Raw genomic sequence first — 21,671 nt, 5'->3', positions numbered from 1 at the left:
TTAATCATATGGCCTTGCTTAGCTGCAAGGGAGCCTGGGAAATGTCTTTAAGATGGGTGCCAGGCTGCCCTAGACAGAGGTTTGTGACTAAGGAGGAAGGAGAATGGTTATATTGGTTGGCAAACTAATCTGTCCCTGGCCCCATCTCCAGGTTGCCATCCCTGGACAGGTGGTGGGACAGGGAGGAGTTCCCTGTCCACGTACAGAGCACACTGAATATGGGATACGGTGGCAAATAGGTTTGGAGAAAAGCATACTAGATGAATTTGTTCCCCGCCACCCCAAGGGGCTCAAAAATAGCGGGAGAGAAGGACATGTGAATTGCGGATTACAAAGCACTGTGAACAGTGGTGATCAGAGCTGGGTAGAGGTCATCCAGCTTAGGGAACCGTGAGAGCACTAACAAGGGATAGCTCTGTTCACTTGCCATCAGGGAAGTCTTCCTGGAGGAGGTGAGCCTTACATGGGTTGGGCATAGGGTTGCCAGATAAAATGCAGATGCCCCATTGCATTTTAATTTTAGATAAATACATAATCTCAGGATAAGTATAACCCATCTTATATTTACAACATACTTATATAAAAAGATTTCCGTTGTTTATCTGAAATTTAAACTTAACTAGCATCTTATCTTTGTATTTGCTAACTCTGGCACTCCATGTGGACGTGAGGGCGGTTCAGGTCCAATGAGCTGACACAGAACATCCCAGGGGACGGGGGGGCTGGCTACAACTTGGCAGGCTGGAGTGAGGGAGGAGTGAAGGAGTGTGCCTGTGTTGGGAGATGGAGGTGGGTGTGTAAGGCTGAAAAAGAAGAGAGGCAGGTCATAGTCCGGTTACTAGGAATTAGGAGTATCTATTAGCTAACATTTATTAGAGCAATTACTACATCCCCGGAACTCTGCGAGTGCTTGGGTGCTGACTAATTTAATCCTCATACCATCGCAAGGAGGGAGGGGCTTGTCTTATCCCCATTTCCCAGATGAGGAAACCTGGAGATGCCCGTCCAGCTGTTCCTCACTGGAATTTTCCATGGTGCTGGCCGAGCCTTCTCTGGTTTGCTCCCACTTCCTAGGACCCTGCCTTCCTATCAGGAGAAAGCACTGCCTTAACAGAGGAGAAACTGAGAGGGGGGCTGGGCAGTTGAAGCTGGGAGCTAGCTGGGAGCCCTGCAGGGTACTCAGGAGAATCTCCAATGCCCCTCATTGGAGGTGAGGGGATGGGGGAGAGGGGAGCATCTTGCAAAGGGGAAGCGGAAAGTGGGGACTCCAACTAGAGCCGCTCAGTGTCTAGCCCCTGGCGGCATGGGGCATCCCTGTGAGCCTGCCATTGAATAAAAAATGGCTCAGAGGTTTGGAAATAAACATCCTGCTGGTAGTTCAATGCCCTCCTCTCTGAGGAGGAAACTGAACCCCGGAGGGGGTGGAGGTGCTCTTGCTCAGCGGGTGAGGGGGACTCTGGCTGATGGATGGCTTGATGCCCCCCCAGGACCACCCTCCCCCCCACCTGCTTCTGTGCCCTAGACTCCAGAGCCTAAGTCAGGCATCTCCAGCAGACAAAAGCTGCTGGCTCAGCGCCCCTGCGGGCTGGTCACAGCTGGGGGGGGGGCACGGGGAACAACACCTGCCCCTTGCCTACTCCCTGCTGGGCACCTCGCCCTTGCCCTCTGCCTGCTTTCCCCAGACCCTCCCAGGCCACAAGTCCAGGGCCTGGATTTGGGGGCCTGGAGGTGCCTGTCAGGACCTGAGGGTTTACAGAGCTCAGCCGGGGGTGGCTGGCTGTACCGGGGAGGGGGGCAGGGGGACGGGACTGGGAGAGCCCCCCATCAGTACCTGCTCCGCACCACTCCCGCAGCAGCGGCTCTGCTCCGGAGGCCCATTGTTGTCCGAGAAATGTTTAGGAATCAGCCATTTAATGAGAACAAAAGGAATTAATTGGTGGTTTAGGCCTAATGAGACCGCTGTGCAAATTAACAGTCCTCATCAGCAGAAACAAACAGAGCCCTTAAATGAATTGCCGAAGAGCATTACACTGAATAAGCTTTTGCCGGGATGATAAATAGCAGGTCAGAGGAGACCATCTGGCCCCTTCCCTGCAGCTTCCTTCCAGAGAGGAGGGAGGGCGGGAGGGGCCCAGCTGCGTCCATCCCGCTCAGCGGGCACACGCGCACGGTCACACTCAGACACACCCACCCGCGTTGCACGCGCACACACACGCTCCCGGCCACACTCGCGCATGTATATCGGCACACACGTTCATGCACACGCACTAGCCGGCAGCCCGTCTGGGCGGCAGGAGCAGGCGGCTGAGGCGGCATTGGTCTTCGAGGGTCCCAGACAAGGCCCTCACGTGACTTTCCCAGCTCTCTGCGGGATCCCCGCGGGGCCCCGGGTCAGGGACACTGGAGGGGGGTGTACCCCCCTACACTTGGTTAGCTGGGAGGACAGAGAGAAGACCTGACTCCCCAGGTGGTAGCCCTTATTCAGAGAGCGGTCCTTTCTTGGTGGGGCACATAGGCTCCTCCCACCTGCCACTCACCTCTGCATGGGCTCTTCTCCTCTCCACCCCTGCCCTCCCATCAGGTTGGGTCTGGTGGAAAGGCCCCTGGGGCCAGGAACTCAGAGGAGGGTCACAGGAGCTCCAGGCCATTCAGAAACATAACTAAGTATCTTTCCAGGTCTGATATTCTGGATGTGTCTTGTCTCACTTTTTTTTTTTTTCCCTGATTGACCTGCGGTCTGTTGTCTCCAATCACCACAAACAGAAAGTAGCTACTTTTGTTCATCACTGAACAGTCCCCCTAAGCACACGGACACGTTAGAGGAACTTACTAAATATTTGTTGGTTGAATGGGTGAAACCAAATTATTTCAAACAAGTATATGATAACCAGCCAGGCTATGGGGCTAATGGGGTTTGGTAAGAAGGGTTGCATTCCGTGCGTGGAGGGCTCTTATTAGACCCTCAAAATATCTTGTTTCCCCTAGTGGGGGATCAGCCCGGTAAGCGAGGGGTCAGGGTCTGGGAGTCCTCCCACCACTGACAGGGCCCCTGCTTTCCCCACATTCCTGGCCACCGAGCCCAGGGCCCAGGCGGCAGGTGTCACCTTGCTAAGGCCTAGGGGTGGCTGGGCCCAGCTCTCATGGTGCCTCAGAGCCTCCTCAGAATAGAATGGAAGATTTTCTCTCTCTCTTTTTTTTTTTGAGTAGTAAGATATTCCTAATAAGAGAAAGGATTTACTCATCCATTTATTCATTTGACGAATATTTTTTCAGTCTGTCCCTGTGTTAGACATTATGGAAAACAGTAATGATTTAAATTGACCAAGTTTCTACTCTCAAGGAACTTTCATGTGTTGAGAGAGAGAGAGACAGTAAACTTGTGTTAAGTACCGTGAAGACATGGTCAGGTTCAGAATTAAAAGAAATAATGGAATGATCCATTTTGGGAAGGCCTCCCTGTGGAGGTGATGTCTAAAATGACACCTGAGGAATGAGATGCAATGCAGACAGTGGGCAGAAGGTCGTTCCTGGAGGAGCAGACAGCATGTGCAAGGGTCCTGAGGGTAGATCCTGGAGGAGGAGGGAGACTGGGTGTAAGACAGGCTTAGCAAATTGGACAAGCCCAAGTGTGCAGCCGTGAGGAGTTTAAAGCATGACAGAAAACCACAAGGATCCTCAACACTAAATTTTAGAGATTCCCCAACCAACTAATGGTCACAGAACCCATCCTGGGTACAGCTCTGTGCCTGACACTGCCGAAACAGAATGTGTAAGCTGTGGTTCCTGCTGTCAAGGCTGTGACAGCTGCCAGGACCCAGACAGCCTCCCCAGACCCAGCACCTGCTAACCGTGGCCTGGATCCAGCTCAGTTGAGAACCACGGAGATAAGTGGAGGCTCCCAGGGCCTCTTTGCCACCAACAGCCCTAGACATTCAGGAGCAGACAACACGGAGGCTAAGCATGGCCGGGACAACTTCCCAGAGAAGACAGAACATCAGCTGAACTTGAGCAAGTGGGCACGAATTGGAGGTACAGGTGCCTTTCTGCTGGACACTGTGCACAGTTCTGGCCTTCTCAGGCCACAGTGATAACGATCAGGTGCAGATCATTAGCCCATTTCACAGAGAAGCAAAGCGAGGTGCAGAGAGCGAATTAGAGCCACCGAATGATGTACGTGGGATTTGACGCCAGCTCTGCCTGGCTCTTCCCATTCCCGCTGAGACAAAATCAAAACTCGGTGTCTCGGTCTGGGCAGCAGGGTCATATTCTGATTTTCATGGGCTCCGGGCCTGTGGCCTTCATGGGCCCCACTCCTTCATTAAAAAATACAAAACCTGATATTTTATGACTGTGTTGGTATCCCAATGAATGTGTTTATCTGCAGATTTTAAAAGGCATTTCAACATCCTTATGGATCTCCCAATGCATCGCGGGCGTGGGGCGCTGTGCCCACTGTGCCTAATGGAGAAGCTGCCCTTGCAGCCACCTCCCCAAACTCCAGAGCTCACCCCCACACCCTGAGATGCCCAGAGGGTGCCCTGCGCCCGGAGAGACGCCACAAGGGAAGTTGCAGCTCGAGGGTCTCTGCAGTTGAGCCAGGAAGGGCAGCTGGACGAATAAATTGTTGCCTGGGAACGTATGTCTGTGCGGATGCAGGGACAAGAGATTGTTTGTCTTTTTTCCTGGAACCAGAGCTTAAATTCACCAGGGTGATAAACGGTCTGGCCTCCGCGATTAAGGCCAGCTCCATAACTCACAGCGCCAAGGAGGGCCCGGAAGCATTTGTCTCTCGTTTGCTGTTTTTCTCAAGGCGGCTGAGGGCCACGCTGACAAGGTGGAGAGATGCAGGGCCCAGCCATCCCATGGTCCCCTGGGGAGTGAGGCTTAGGGGTGACGGGGTTCCACCATAGAGCATCCCAGGAGTCTGGCCCTCCCACTAGCCCATGGGAGTCCCCACTTCCCATGGACTCCCAGGCTTTCCTCCTGCTTTCAAACAACTCAAAGCACAGCTCTTTCAGGGTCTTCCCTCTCTAAGATCTTCTATGGCTCTCACCCACAGGAGGAAAGCCATAAGCCTCAGTTTGGGACCCTGATTTCTCTAGGCTAGGTCTCAGTTTACCCTTCTATGACACTTTCCTCAAGAAGCTCTTCCAGCCCTGAAACCTTTTCCTTTACCTCTGGGTCTGATGGACCCTGACTATTTTCCTCCCTTGGAAGTCCCTTCCTCCTCCAGGGAGCCCTCCAGGAAGCTCCACTTACTAGAATAATATTTTGCTTTGTTTGTCTCCCCACCGACTGGGTTTGGACCTCTGTTGCAACCTTTGGTATAATCTGCTTGTAGTCACCTGTGTGTGCTTCTGTCTCCTCCCAGTGTAGGAACCTTTAAAGGGTAGAGACCTGATTTTATTATCCTTGTCTCTCCTAGAGGCTTAACGTGATGCTTTGCACACACAGGAAATGCCCACTGTTTGTGAAGTGAATTGCATTTCCCACGGGGACCTGCCTTGCTCTTGTTAGATGGTCTAGGAGCACACAGCTCTACTCTAATTTGAGACCTTTGCTTCGAGGCAGACCCAGTTCCCCCATTTCTAATTAGATAAAGCCTTGACCTTGACTCGTCCCCTTTTGGCCTGGGAGAAACTCAGGACACCAGGTTTGGAAAATGCACGGGTCCAAGAATCCATAAATATTGATTCGTTGTTTGCAGAGTAATTTAAATGTCAGTTATAAGCCCAAGGCAGATAAAGATCTGTATCAACAATAAAACTGGATGCAAGCCACCAAGCCCTGGGGAAGCAGCTTTGGGTTAAGACGGAAATGGAATGCACAGGCCTCGGGGAGGGAGGGCATTAGAGGGTGAGACAGATCAATAGCTCAGTGAGACTTGCCTGCCAGCGATGCTTGGGCTGGGATGTGTTTGCTCATCACCGCGTCTGCTGTTGTGGATGGAGGTAGCCCTCCACCCACCCATCTGTCTATCCGTCCATCCGTCCGTCCATCCATCCATCCATCCATCTACTGAAGAATGCTGTTCCTCAGTTACTCAGAGGGAGATAGAGACAGACAGATACACATATACACCAAGACATGCACACACGGAGCCAAGCGAGACACTGAAACACAAACAGAAACAGTGATAAAGAGACACAGGGAGAGGCAGCGATGGAAACAGACACTCGGGGGGAAGGAAACACGGAGAGACACAGACAAAGATGAAGGGAGAAGCAGGTATGCCCCACAGAGGGAGGACGTGGCCATAAAGGTGCAGGGTTTGGGCACAAGTGTGCACTGGGGGACAGCTGGCTGGGCCCTGGCTTATAACAGGGGATACTGGATTCTAACTCCAAGGGGCAGTGTAGTCCTGATCTAAGATCCATGGCTTAGGAATTTGACTGCAATGGTCACGTGGTGTTCCAGTCCCAGTTTTCCCATCATACGAGATGTTTGTGATATTGAACTCCTTAATTACACCCCTGAGCCTCAGTTTCTTCATCTGTAAAATGGAGATCCTCGTATAATAGACAAGGATCCTTGGATCACAGTTTTGGGGGAGTAGGTATATATTAAGGGCTTTGTATACCGCAAGCAATTTATAAATGTTGGGTTTTGTCATTTATAAGCTAGAATCTTCCCTCAATGACTAAGTGACCTTGAGCGAATTGTTTCCTCTCTCTGTGCCTTGGTTTCCCCCATCTGTGAGGTGAAGAGGGATAGCTTTGAGGGTTTCCTAGTCTCCGCCTTCCTTCCTATTACCTTCTGTCTGTTCTTTGCGGCCATCCCCGGTGAATGGTTTCTCTCCTTGGCAGAAGGTGCCCCCTCTGTCTTTGATTCCATTTAGCCACAACCAGACCCAGCAAATGAATTTCTTCCCTCCTCTTGGCTGACATCAGGAAGCAGCTGGCCTGATAGCTCCTCTGGAGGGATCGATTGGAGGACGTCTGATGTTGCAATGAACTGGAGGACAGCTTTGGGTTGTTGAACCTGACCTGCCTTCATTCCGGGTCGGGGCTGATGGTCAGAAGCTGCTGCCTCACCCTATGGTCTTACTGGGGCTGTGAGGGGCAGCGGAGGGCAGGCTGCTCTGTGTTTCTGTGTGGTGTCCCTACAGTCCACAGGGAGGGAGCCCTTGGGATCCATGAGTCCAGCCTGTCACTGGGCCGTGTGTCCCATCCATCTCTTCCTAGGGTTTGTTGCTGTTGTTGTTAAGATTTTGTTTATTCACTTATTTGAGAAAGAGAGAGAGATCACACAAGCAGGGAATGTGTGAGAGAGAGAGGGAAAAGCAGGCTTCCTCCTCAGCATGGAGCCCAAAGCAGGGCTCCATCCCAGGACACTGGGATCATAACCTGAGCCCAGGGCAGATGCTTAACCAACTGAACCATCCAGATGTCCCTCTTCCTAGGCTTCTTAGAATCAATATCCCTGAACTTTGTGCCTCCATGCCTGGTGCACACTAGCTCTCCACTTTTGAACGGTTGTCCGAGATAAAGAGCTGGTTAGCTTGTTGACGCTGACACACTGCAATGAGGGGGACAGCCTGCCCTTACTTTAGTATGACATGTATTAAGGACACAGCTAGAGAGAAGGCTTTCAGTTCTCTTTTATTAAGGAGCAGATGAGTAGAAGAAAAAAATCCAGAATTAGCATCGTCTCACCTGCCAAGCTTTCCCACTCCGTACCACTTTGACCTTCTGTTGTTTCATGTTCTGCAAGGTCATGGACACTCAGTAGACCTGTTGTTCCACACCAGGCAGGTAGCTGGGGATTTGGGGACTGTGCCCAGTCAATTGTCTTTGTAGGGGACTAAAAATGTTTGATTAGTGAAAATGTATTACATTCCATCATTCTAATACATGTGGCCCTCAACTGATTTTTAAAACTGAATTTAAATTTTTATCACATCTGTGTACTGTTCACCAGGCTGACTGGTATGACAAGGCTGCTGGCAGAACAGAGCCACCCCCTGTCCCACTGTGCCCCTGACCCAGTCCTGCATTCTGGACACAATGAACTCTTTTCTCTGCATTTTTCATCCCTATATTTTTGAACACTAGGATTATACATCTATTTTCTGATGTCTTTCCATTGTAAATATTACCTATTGGTATTGCATGATAGCATTTAGCTTTCTTATACATGTGCCCACGCATTTTCTGCTCCCTCCCTGCCCCCCCCCATATACTTCTACCACAATTGTTGATAGTATATCAGTATTCAGTGTTTACACTATTATGACAATTCGAATATTGTTCACAGCTGTGTCACGTTATGTACGGTACTATGAATACATTTCCTTTCTTCTATAACTTCGATTCTTTTCTGCAGATAATAATTTCCACTTTTTTGTCGTTCATTTCGTTTTCTCTATTTGTATTGCTGATTGACCTCCAAATTCTCTAAAAGAATTGTAAAACTCCTCTAAATGTGGTTAGAGCATCAGGTAGTAGTTCAGCTGTCAGGCATGGGGTCAGCCACCAGGGAGGTCAAGCTGTCCCTGGCTGGGTTCTCTCACGTGGGGGTTCGGCTGACTACTGGCTGATCTAGGATGCCCTCATCTTTGGTAACTGGGGCACCCGGATTCTGCTCCTGGTGTCTCTCATCCTCCAGAGGGCAGTCAGGGCATCTGCTCAGGCCAGTGAGCTCAGACTTGAAAATGGCAGTGGGTCACTTGGGTCATATTCTATTGGCCAGGGGAAGTCATAAATCTAGCCCAGACTTAAGGATGGGGAAATCATCTCCAGCTTTTTGGTAAAAGTCACATAGCAATGGCTGTGTGTGTGTGTGTGTGTGTGTTTGGAGCCATTAAAGACTGCAATACACTATACCAACTAACATGCGAATTCTCCAGATGAATTCTGCCATTACAGGGTATAGGTTCCTTACCCTTTCAATCTTTATGAACTTTTGCCTGGATCAGGCCCCACGGAAAGCAGACAACATGTGGTAAAAGCCTGCTGCCTGCTGGGACAGGGTAGCTGACAACTTTGACCTTCACCCTATCTTGCTAATCCTGGTCTCATAAAGGGGATTCCTTGGAGTTGTTTTTTTCTTTTTTTAAATCCAGCCGGTTGACTGGGTTACAAGAAAAACCACCCAGGTCCTCCCCATCGGGGAGCCTCTCAGGTTTTTCTTGGGTGACTGCCACATCTCTGAGCCAGATTCTGCCTTTTTCAGTGGGACCTAACCCGGGGGAGGGGGGAAGGGGGCAGAACTCCGCTAGGGAAGGGCGGGCCGTGTACGTGATCACTGCCCATCCTGGTAAGGAACAGTTTGTTCTCCCTCTTCCCCTTCCCTCCTTGCATCCTCGCTCAGCGCTTTAACCAAAAGGCGTGTGCGTTTCAGGCCGCGCTCCTGCAGACCTCCCTCCCCGCACACTGAGCCCCACACCCCTGTCCCACCTTCAACGGAGCACGTGAGCAGTTTTCCTTTCTTTTCGACCAAGCGGGGGCTGTGTGGTGTTTAAGACAGAACCCTGATCCCAACATCGAGGTGGGGATGATAAGAGAGCCTCCCGTATGGGGTGCTCCAAGGGTCACAGGAGCCCATGTTCATCGCGAGCCTTGATAAGTCCTACCTTCTATTTTACTCCTATGGCTGTCCCCCGAGCTGTCCCCGAGCTCCTCCCTGGGCTGGCTCAACTTCATCTCTCTCTTGTTTTTGGTTCCTTGGTGTCCGGCTCAGGTGTCCTGCCCTGTTTCTGCTCCTCAGGGCTGACCTCCCGCCCCGTGCACCTGTCCGATGTCTTAGCTGTCCCCAGCCCCCTCTCACCCGCAGGGCTGGCGGGACACCTGGGAGGGGCGGCATCTGGCTTGTTCCCGCACTGTCCTGGGCAGGCTTGGGCCGCCCGCTCCACGTTCTGTTCCAGGCTCTAGCCCACGCTAGAAAGTTTCCATGTCCCAAGTTCTCCTCCCAGCTCAGAGGAGAAAGACTGAAAAGTTAGGCTTCTCTCCCATGAGTATGTTCAAGATGATGTCGACTCAGAAAGGGTCATTATTTTTTTTGAAAACGGGGAAGGAGAAGTTCAGCAGCATTTCAGCATTCATCTCTGTGCCAGACTGGGGCGCGTGGGGTGGGCTGGGGGGGATGGCACTCTGGAAGCCACAGAACCCCACCCCACTCCAGGTCTGAGAGCTGTAGCCCTGGGCTACTCAGCCCTCCAGCAAGCACCTCCTTCCCTTGGGGACTGGTTCCTTCCCCCAGGGAGATGAGAGCTTGGACTGGATCACTATGTTTTAGCCCAGCTAAGACTGCAGACCCCTACATGCCTGTGGGGTTTATTGGAGATGCAGGGGTGAAGGAAAGGGAGAGATTTGGGGAGGCCTGGGGAGCACAGCAAGGCAGGGGGCTGGTGGAGGTGGCCGGGATGTCCCAGGGGCGCAGATCTGCCTTTTCTTCCAAATAGCATTAACTTTGTCTATTACCCACGAAGCTAAGGACAACTACAGTATACTTGTAATTACAAATTACAATGAAATGAGGTGTCGAGGTCAGTGTGTATCAGTTACTGCCTAGCACACACTGACCACGACACCTCATTTCATTTTCATGACTTCCCGACAAGCAAGTGATTCATGTTCCCATTTTACAGATGAGTACACAGGTTAGGTAACTGTCCGAGTGTCATACTCTAACTAGTATTGCCAGCGAGCTGGGACTCAAACCCAGGACTCGTCTGGGTCCTTTCATTCTGGTAGGATTTCTGAGAGTCAGGTGAGGAAGCCGAGAACACAGAGATAAAGGAAAACCCAGCTGCAACCCTGGAGATAGTCATTCAGTGCCTGTTCTAAATGCCATAACAAGGTAGCCATAGAAGGCTGTGGGAGTTCCCAACAGGGTTTGGGGACAACCCAAAGAGGCTTCCTGGAAGAAAGGGCATTTAAATTGCAAGTAGAAAGAGAAGGATTTCAATGGTGGAGAGGGAATTCTAAGCAGATAGCACAGCTTTCGCGGAATGTGAGGTGGGGAGGTTGTGGGAGGCGGGTGTGGTTTGGCCACATGTGGTTCATTGTATATTTGGGCTGGAACGTGGTGTTGGCAGAAAGCTAGATTAAGGCCCTATTGATGTTAGCATTGAATGCCAGCATAAGGAGCTAGGAACAAGGCAATGGAGAGGGGACAGGAGATCTGACAGCAAACTTTGCAACTTTAAGAAAAAAAAAAGTGGACAAAGGGACAGGAAGGGGGACAGGTGCTGACAATATTGAACCACAGGGAGTGCAAATAGGGCTAAGAAAACTTGAAAATATTACGAAGGTTTTCGTTTTGATTTTGGGATGCAGCTGAATGTCCTTATCCCAGAAATCCGAGCAAACCTCCACCCACAGGGCTGAAGATCAATGAGCAACCCCTTTCAAACTTGCTCAGATTTCCTACCAGCAAAACCTTACCAGGCAACTCTGAGAGCACACCGGGCTTCTCAGCCGATGCAGAGCCACTGAAACTGTTTATTCATGAGGGAAGAATTGGGTGCCCCGTGGTCCCTGGGCGGAGGGAGCCAGCTCATCTAGAAATGACTCATCCTTGGCCTCCCCTGGCCACGTGATACCTTCATTTTCAGTAATAGCCATTTGCACCGCTCATTTGCCTCGTGTCACCTGCAAACGTCCCAGTTCCCGTTGCCTTGTTGACCTGGATGCAGTCTTGGGCCCCAAGGCCGCCTCGGCCACACTCCCACTGAGCGACCTTGGCAAGTCCCCGTCTCTCCCTGCACGGCTGTGTCCTCACCGCACCCCGCTCAAGGTCGTGCTGGGTCAGCGCTTCTGGGAACAGTCACCCCATTCCCCCCTGGAAGGCAGTTCGTCAGTGGATATTCCTTGAAGTTGACTCACTTTTAAAACACACCAATTGATGTCAATTTACCATTTCTGTAAGCGATGCATCATTTGCTATAAATGGACATCGAAGTTAGCTATGAAAATCCCAAGTGTTCACCCTCATATTACCTCTGATCGTTACGCCTGCTGGTGGCCCGAGGGCACCCTCCATGGGGAGGCCTGTCCCCTGCTTACCGGAAACACCTGGGCAACTTACTAAAATGTGGACTCTGACTTGGTAGGTCAGGGGCGGAGCCTGAGACTCTGCATTTCTTTTTTTTTTTTTTTAAAGATTTTATTTATTTATTCGACAGAGATCACAAGTAGGCAGAGAGGCAGGCAGAGAGAGAGAGGAGGAAGCAGGCTCCCTGCTGAGCAGAGAGCCCGATGTGGGACTCGATCCCAGGACCCTGAGATCATGACCTGAGCCGAAGGCAGCGGCTTAACCCACTGAGCCAGCCAGGCGCCCCTTTTTTTTTTTTTTTTTTTTTTGAGACTCTGCATTTCTAACACGCTCCCAGGAGATGCCAATGTTGGTCCAGACACCCCACTTTGACTAAGAAGTCTCCTTGGAGTTTCCCCACCCTCACCTTCCAGGGAAGGGCAAAAATTTCAATAGAAACAAAACAGCAAATCCTCTTGCAAACAATTTTAGAGAAAGATTTTATTTATTTATTTATTTATTTATTTATTTATTTATTTATTTATTATTTAGAGACCACAGGACTTGGGGAAGGGCAAAGGGAGAAAGAGAATCTTAAGCAGACCCAGGGCTGAACCCCGCGCAGGGCTTGATCTCATGACCCTGAATCATGCCTGGAGCTGAAATCAATGGGCGTTCAACCAACTGAGCCACCCAGGTGCCCTCGACCCTCGCAAACTTTTGAAGTGAACGGCAGAGACCCATATCCAAACTTAGAAACAGAGGCTTAATAGAAGAAGAAAATTCAGGACAGCTGTTACCTCTTTTTTTGTTTTTCTTCTGAGTGTACATTTACATTACCTTTAGTTTAGGTACTGAGAGCTTTTGTTGTCTCAGCTTCGAGCCTCAGTGATTAAACAAAGCCGTAAGTCTCTTCAAAGCCACTCCCTTCGTGCCCTGATTTAAAGACGGGAACATGGAGAGCCATTCCAGCTGGGACCTTGGTCATCAGTCATGGTGGCCTGACCCGGAGCCTGGGCCGGGCTCTTGCGGAGAGGCAGAACCCCACCGCTCTGGCGAGCTGAACTGGTCCGGGATTTCCCTTGCGGACTCCTGCCACCCTCAGTGTCAGAGCCACGCCTCCACTGACTCACTGTGGCTTTGTGTGTTTGTGTCGTGTGTTCCCGGTTGGGGGGGTCATATGCTCTAGTAGTAGACGGTGGGGGGTGACCGGAGCTGGGAGGGGAGTGAGGCTGGTCCTCAGGGATACACACAGGGCTGAGGCCATGGCAGTCCGCTGAGCCCAGGACATGGACTCCTGTCCTGTCTTCGTGGGAGGTGAGAAGGGAGCAGCTCATGGGGCTCTGTGGTGGCCCTGATGGACTACTCTTGGGCTCAGGGTGAGGAACAGGCTGGAACTGAACACTAACGCGTGCCTCTCCCACCCCCAGCGTTAGTCACAGAGCTTGGATGTCCTCCTTCCCTATGCAGCTGCCGGCAGGTCACCGAGGGCCTGCCATGCGGCAATTCCTGGCCACCCCTCTCCAGCTCAGTGCAATCTGTGCTGTACCTCCAGGGTGTCTGGGGAGCCCTGAGGGAGGACAGCCAAGCCAGGGACTAAGGGGGGATCAGGGAGAATTGCTAGAGGCACATGAAGGCTCTGTGCCGAACGGAGGCCTGACCCAGGACATCAGGGCGGCGTTTTCCCTGAGCACAGCGAGGGGATTGGGAAGACCTCTCCCTTGCTCCAAGTCCCACGCCAATCCCCAAACTCAGGCCTCCCTCTGATATTGCAGTATCTTGCTCCAAATGTGTCCTGTCTCTCACTCTCATTTAGCCGGTCCCGGACGGCTGGAGAACACAGCGCAGATTGTATCTATCCTAAAAGGCACAGGGAAGGGTTACCTTTTTTTCATTTCTGAGGCCATGAACAAAGACAAGTGTTCATCTATAGAGAAGAGAATACAATTTTCTCCTGAATCAGGCCATTCTCTCTCTCTCTCTCTCTTTTTAACAATAGATGTTCAAGTCTTATTTTTTTAAATTTTATTTTATTTTTTCAGTGTTCTAAGATACATTGTTTGTGTACCACACCCAGTGCTCCATGCAATACATGCCCTCCTTGATACCCACCACCAGGCTCACCCAACCCCCCACCCCCCTCATCTTTAGGCCATTCTCTTAACAGCCTGCTGTGGCTCCCTATTGCTTGCAGAATGAAGTCAAAAGGTCCTACAACCTGTAAGGGGCTGATTCAGGATTTGAATCTATCCCTATCTGGTTCCAGATCCCAAATGTGTCCCTTTCCCCAGGGTAGCGGGGAAGACTCTGCATCTTTGGGGATCAGAAATGTATAGCTACCCTCTGAACTTGGCAGTGGAACAGCTGTGTCAGAGTAGATTCCCAATGACTTAGAGCCATGGAGCACCCAGGAATTTACATCCTGCTTCAAGGAGCAGGGAAGAAGGGAAGAAGCCAGGAGGGGAAGCAACAGAAATCACAAGACCTCAATGCTTACTGCGAGCCTTGTAAAGCCTGTCAGTCCCCCCGGAGCTTGGACATCACGATGATGGCTACCGTATTGAGTTGCTAGACTGTGCCAAGTGGTTGACGTGGATTTTGTCACTTCAGTTTGCCAACAACCCTGTAAGGTGGGTTTTGCTTGTTCTGGTGTTCAGATACCAGAACTGCATAATTCAACACAGACCTGTTTAGGGTTCAAGTTCATGTTTTCCTGCCAGGACCTGCTGCCTATCTTATTTAAAGCTTAGAAGAACCCTGGGAGGTAGACATAATCAGTCTAATTTTGCAGATGCTCAAAATAGGGCTCAGGGAAGTTAAGTGACTTTGTCCAGTAGGTCGGTGGCTGAGCCAAGGCCAAAGGCCATTCACCACACACTGACCAGGATTTTCCCTTTGTACGACATTGGCTATTCAGGTTTATATGGCTTGTGTGCTTTCTGAAGGCCTTGCCCTTTGGGGAGATATCAGGGTGAGAGGGCATTGAGAGGCCAGGGTCTCAGCCTGGTTCTACCGATGGCTGCCTATATGACTGCCACAAGCTTTCTCTCCCTGGGCCAGGGTTATCTTTGAAGTTCCTTCCAGCACTAGAATTAAACTATTTCTTTACACTAAAAATATAATACATAGTTGTTGTGAACATGTTCAATAATATAGAAAGCATACAACATGAGTGGGGGAGGGGCAGTGGCTGGGCAGAAGGAGAGAGAGAGAGAGAATCTCAAGCCAACTTCCCACTGGGCATGGAGTCTGACATGGAGCTTGATCTCATGACCCATGAGATTATGACCTGAGCTGAAATCAAGAGTCAGACACTTAACCAAGTGAACCACCCAGGCACCTCTACTATAGTCTTATAACATAATATATCTCGGACACATGTCCTCATCAATAAGTCTTTCCCTACCTTTAAAAATGATGAAGAGGGAGCCTCTCTGTACTTGCTAGTTGGGATGTGGCCCAATTCACGAATCACTTAATATAGTCAATTAGCTCTTCAATATATAAATAAATAAAAATGACAAATAGTTTTGTTGCAACATGGATACGTGTAATTCATTGTGGCATTTACATCATTTCTACACCTTTTTTTTTTTGCTATTACAAACAATGCTGAAATAAATATCTTAGTGCATATACCCTAACTCACATGTACATATATTTCTTTAACATGAATTCTTAGAATTAGAATTGCCAGATCAAAGGAGACACATACTCAAAATTTGGAAGGGTGCTGCCAAGGTCACTCCCCTAAGAGGCCAATGGATCTTGTTCTTCATGGTATAGGGGAGCATCCTGGGGGTGTTTGCATTCACCCCACCTGAGCCTGGAGTAGAGATGTAGATATTCTGACAGCCATATTGCAAATGAGACAAAAAGAAGCTCAAAGGGGACTGGGAGTGTCTCAGTGTCACACAGGAGCTAGGGCCAGAGCTGGGATCTAAAACCCTATACCCCCAGACCCTGAGACTAAACACTGTGGCTCCAAGATGATGGGTGTGGTGGAAAGAACTCTGACTTTGAGGTTACAACTCTAAGTCTGGATTCTTGCCATGCAACTTGTCAGCTCTGTGACTTTGGTCAAGATACTGAATCTCTTCCACCTCAGTTTTTCCTCTATGGACACTCTCAAGTAGGGACAGCTGTGAGGAATAAATGAGAATTTGTGAAAAGATCTGGCCCCTAGAAGGTTCTCTCTAGAACCTCGTCCCTTCTGAGGACCTGGGGCCAGGGAGTTCTACTGCACTCTAGATCTCTTCTACATTCATCCAAGAAGGTCACTAAGGATTTCCTGCCCAGACATGCACAACTCAAAAAAATTATTGCCGAATATTGAAAAGACTTGCAATTCAGAAATTTATTTTTGTTCATTTAGAAGTGAAAAAAAAAAATTCTTCTTTGATTCAGCAAGAACTGGAGGTGTGGTCTTGATTGTTAGAGGGACAGCTCCAAGAGACTTTTAATTGTTTCTCATACATTTACAAAAATGATTTCAGGAGAGGTCAGATGACTCTCAGCTTAAAACAGCTCTGGGACAAATGTGTCTCTCCATGGGGTCACCAGAAGGTCATCGCATTGTTTGTAGCCTCATGGTGTTTTGAGGGTTCGAGGTAATGGAAGAAGTGGCAGATTGTTTTTAAAAACCAGCCACAGTCATCTGCCTTCGTGTATTCCCTCTGGGGACTCTTCTCCCACACTGACTCAGAGCTTGTCCATGTGACTTGCCTTGGACAACAGAATATTAGCAAATGCAACAGAGACTTGAAAACAACCTAAGCATTACCTCTTGCCTTCTCTTGTAGGCTTGGAGCATTGAGTTCACCATACAAATAAGCCAAGCCTGAGCTAACGTTCTGGAGAGACTGTTTGGGAGTTAAGTGAGGTGCCCCATCCCTCAGCTTATCAATCACACATGAGAAAAGGCTATCATAGCTCATCCAGCTTCAGCCAGACCACTGGCCGACCGCAGATCACCAAGATGGCCCAAACCAATGGGGTCTAGGTCACCCACAGATTGTGAGAAAAAAAAAATCAATATTTTTATTTTAATCCGTTCCATTTGGGGATGGTTTATTGAACAGTGCGCACAAAAATATATTTCAGAACCATGGACAGAGGCACAGGATGTGGGTATCTTGAGTCTAGCTGTGCATACACTGGCCCCTGGGGTGAGAGTAAGAACACTGGCTCAGGGTACAGAGAGAGACAGAAGTGTAAAAGCAACAACAACAAAAACCAACAAAAAACACACACACCAACCCCCCCTCCCAAAAAAAACCCATGGCAATGATGCAAGTTCTAGTAAATCTTCTCAGACAGCTTTAATTCAAGAAACTCCCAGTCACAGACAAATCAGGATGGTTGGTCGGTCAACAAGTTCAGGACCTGGGCACCTGGGGTTAGAAGGCTGGGGAGGCAGGGGACTGAGTTACTGGCCTCCTGGCCAAGGCTCGCAGGGAGATGATTTCGGCTCAGTTTTCTAACTGCCTCCTCCACCCTTTGTACATAGTCTGGCTTACCCTGATTCCCTGGGGAGAGTCAGACTGTGTTCAGGGAATCTTGAGTCTATAATTTCATAGTAATATTCTCTTGTTTTTTTGGACAGTGCTTAGACCTTGAAAAATCCTTTCCTAGCCACATATTATGTAATCTGGCTCAGTCCTTAGAGCCATTTCTGAGAAAAGCAGAGAATCCTGATGTATTCCATATCCAGTCCCCCTTCCCCTTTTAGTTTCTTGGTGTGTAAGTTAGGGGAGGGGAAGACAGCCAAAAGAACAGCAGGAGTCCAGACTTCTGCATGGCCAATGTCCTACAACTTTCTAACTAGGTGGGAATTCAACATCCAGGCACATGCCGTGGATTTTCTCACCCTTATGTTAAAATGAGAGGTCAGGACCCCAGTCTTTTAAGCTCTGACTTCCCCTAGGAGTCTCAGAAAGCAGAGGAAAATCAGGACCTTTATTCATTACATAGGGTGCTGTTTGGGGGGTCTCCTAGAGCACCCCCTGTTTTCCTGGTATTCATGCTGGTAGAGCCCCTCAAAATGAGTGTCATGATGGTAATTTCTACTTCTTACCATTCAGGATAGTCTGGGTCCCAGGGGTTGGATGAAGGGGCTGCTGGCTAATTCACACAGATAATGCACACCAGCTTCGGTCCCCCAGGCCAGCTTTCTCCATGAGCTTGGGGGTCACATCTTCTCATTTTTGCCCCCAGGGAGGAAGGGGGTCTTCCTTTATTTCCTTTTGGAAACAATCTCAGAGGAGGCTTCGGGTGGCTTGGTCTGGGTTGGGGGTGCCTTCCTGGGGCCAGGCAAGTGGGAATGCTGTGATGGGAAGTTTCTTTCACAGCTCCATGGTTGGAGTCAAGAGAGAAATGGGCCCCAAAAGTTGGGGGGTCCTTATCAGAAGAGGAGAGAGATGGAGAGCAGATAAAACAGACGGCACCGCTGCTGGGTTTTCTTCCTTATTTTGGCGGTGAGGAACGAATGCAGAGAGCTCCAGTACACTGTCTAGCATTTGATGACCAAGAAGCAGAGACTGGGATTTGAACCTGGTCATCTGACTTGAAAGTCCACAATCTTTAAACAGTAGTTTCCTACCTACATTCCATACTCCTGTGGTGGCAGGCACGGGGGAGACATCTACGTCTCGTGGTGTTCTTTGTAAGGCAGCCCTGTGCTCGTGGGAGTTCTGGACTGGAGATCAGAAGACACAAGCACACGAGTCTTACCTTTCCCCCGCCTTGCTGGGTGACCTTGAGAAAGTCACTTTCCTTCTCTGGGCTTCAGGCTCTTCTCTGCCAAATGGGGTTGGTCACCCCTGAGTCCCTCCCATAGGCATTGAGGGGAACTAATGAGATAATGCTGTGAACAAGCTTTCAAACGCTGAAAAGCCCACACAGATGTGAGGATTATTCCTGTGATCCTAGGCCCCACAGGATTAGCTTAAATTTATGACAACAGGGGGGATGGGGGTTAACAGAAACGTCCAGATGTCTAGCAGCCTTGCTCAAATAGTGCCATACAACCTGCTTTGCAAGGTGGCTCCCTGATTGATGTATTTACGGTGCTGAGATTCATGCTGGGCTTCCTGGTTCTTCATGAACTCCATCCCACCTCTCTCCCTGCTGTTCTGGGTCAGGGGTCCCTGGGCTCTCTTTATGACAGGGTGCTACCCTGGCCACGTGGTTCGGCTCTCCTCCTCTTGCTTGCTCCCTGAGATTGAGAAGTGAGGGTGCTGAATCGCTTCTTTCCGGGAAACTGCATGCATGTTTACTGATTGTTTCCTGGGGGAGGAAGCACAGTCTGCTGGAACCCGGAAAGGACCAGAAGCCGCTATCTAATTCCGTAGGAGGCCAATCACATGACAAGAGGACTCTTGGCAGAAACTCTTCGAAATCTCTGTATAACGTGAGGCTAAGCAATTTTGTTTTTATGCTGTGAGACCTCTCTGGGCCTTTAATACACTAATGAGTTTTGCTCATCATCAAGAAGGGGATTCAGCAGCCACATTTCGCAATATATATATTTTTTGGCCAGACATCGCCCCCCACTCCACACCGGCAGAGCATCTATGGGACTGGTGTCCTGCTGAACACACTTTGGGAAAAAGCGTGACCCTCGTGCCCTCATTTCATAGAGAAGAACAGGAAGACCCAGACAGGGCAAGTCAGGAGGAGGAGGTGCCCCATCCCCTCTGTCCTGTCCTCTGTCCCAGGGCTCTTTCCACAGCACCACCCTACTGCCACCTACCCAGAAAACTCTAACTGCCTCCAAGATGGTCCAAGCTATTTTCCAATTTAGAGGTGCCACCGAGCCCCTAGGGAAGCAGAAACAAGTTCTTTCTTGGTAAAATACCCAGGGTAAGAGAGACTGTGAATATGAGTGTGATGGGGAATGCTGGGGGTGCAGAGAACCTTTGGTTTTCAAGTTCACTGAGGACCAGACGAGAGGAAGCGGAATAAGAAGACCTCCGTGTGGAAACCAAGTGCTGCTCATGGGCCACGGGTTGCCAGGGCTCTTCGTTAGCAGCTACTCTGAGAGAGCCTGGAGGGTCCTCTGGGAAACATGGCCCAGGCAGCACAGTCAAGCTCAAGGGCAACCCAGGAGCTGTCTGGCGTGTGTTCTCAGGCTTCAGTGAGTGCGCCTGGTGGGGAGGGGGCTGCGGTTTGCAGTCAGGAGGCTGATGACAATCACAATGACCATTACGGAAGGCCTGCTGGGCCCCAGGTACTGTGCTGGCAGCTTCGTACACTTCCGTTCATCTACTTCTCACACCAACTCTGTAATGACGGCACTGTTGCCGCCACTACAAGATTGCAGGGGAAGGAAACAAGCCAGGAAAGGTGAAAAGAGCTTGTTCAAGGTTGTAGGGCTCGAAAGTGGTAGAGCCAGTAAGGTTATCTCCCCAGCAGGCTGACTGCAGAACTCACAGTTTCAAACCACAAGGCTCTGGGCTATTAGAGAGTTTTAGGAATTGCTGCTCTGATCGGCTATGAGATCCATGGAGATGCTTATGAAATCAGAGTTTTGGTCCTCCTCAGTCCTTTGCTCTATCTACTCCACGATAACTAATAAAGGGCAGGTCCAGGTAGGACAACAGACTGGCCAAGGTCAACAACGTTTGGCCGCACTAGAGGAATGGAATGGAACTTCCTGGAGGCGGAAGTGGGAACAGTGGGAAGTTGTCCCCTTCCCCAAGGCAGCCCTGAGCCCAGCGTGACTCCCCTCCCCCGGCCCAGCTGGCAGCTTAGATCCAGTGCTTAGTGAATTCTGTGCCAAACACCCAAGTCACACTGCCTCCCATATGCTGAAGAATGGGACTGACCCCTCACAGCCACATCACCCACCCCAGCCATGTCCATCTGTTGATCCAACTTGAAGAAGAAAAAGAAGAAAAAAAAATGTTAGCCGCAGCTGAAATACTTTAAAATGGTTTTTGAGATCAAATAACTTTCTCGAATCATCACAAATTATTATGATTCCCTACATCAATACCCTTTACCCATTAAGAGTCTTTCCAATTCAATACACAGGATTGGAGGCCTGTCCATGCCCATGTCCCTCCCCCACTCTGCAGAGGACTGGGCTGCTTTCAATACCGTGTGTATTAAGCAGTGCAGGTTGATGGATCTTTAAGCTTGCTGAACACATGTTGAGAGAAATAAAACCAATTTTATTTAGGAAACCAAGGGCCCACTCAGCTTGAAATTAGCTCTTCGGGTAATCTCGCTCCTTGTTCTGATCAAGCAAGCCATGCAGACTTCACTTAGTAGCCCTGGAAGGCCCCAGACTCATGGGGTCTGAGGTGGGAGAGGGGGAGAGAGCCCTCCCTGGGGATCCCCGTCCCAAATCCTTTTGATTCTCCCTTTTTAGCACAGAAAGCAGCTCCTATCCAGGCTGCTTATGGATCAAAGCTAATCTGGGTGTAATTCCCCGCCCAGCTCACTGCACCCTTAGCAACACATAAATACAGATTAAAGGGTTATATAAATGCAATTTTCTAATTAATCAGTGCAAATCCAGCTACTGCAAGGGACATAGATTTTAGCTTTTATGGGAAGGGTTTCTTCTTGGAGTTCAGTTTACAAAACACAAGTCCTGTTCCTATGATTTCTAATGCTAGTGGTCATGGGGTGGCTGAGAGGGCCAACAATTCCCAAGAATGTCCCCAGAGCAGGCCCCAAATCCTCAA

The sequence above is a fragment of the Mustela erminea genome, chromosome 5 (assembly GCF_009829155.1).
Source record: "Mustela erminea isolate mMusErm1 chromosome 5, mMusErm1.Pri, whole genome shotgun sequence".
Lineage (NCBI taxonomy): Eukaryota > Metazoa > Chordata > Mammalia > Carnivora > Mustelidae > Mustela > Mustela erminea.
The sequence above is the reverse complement of the archived record's forward strand: the minus strand, read 5'-3'. Positions refer to the sequence as shown.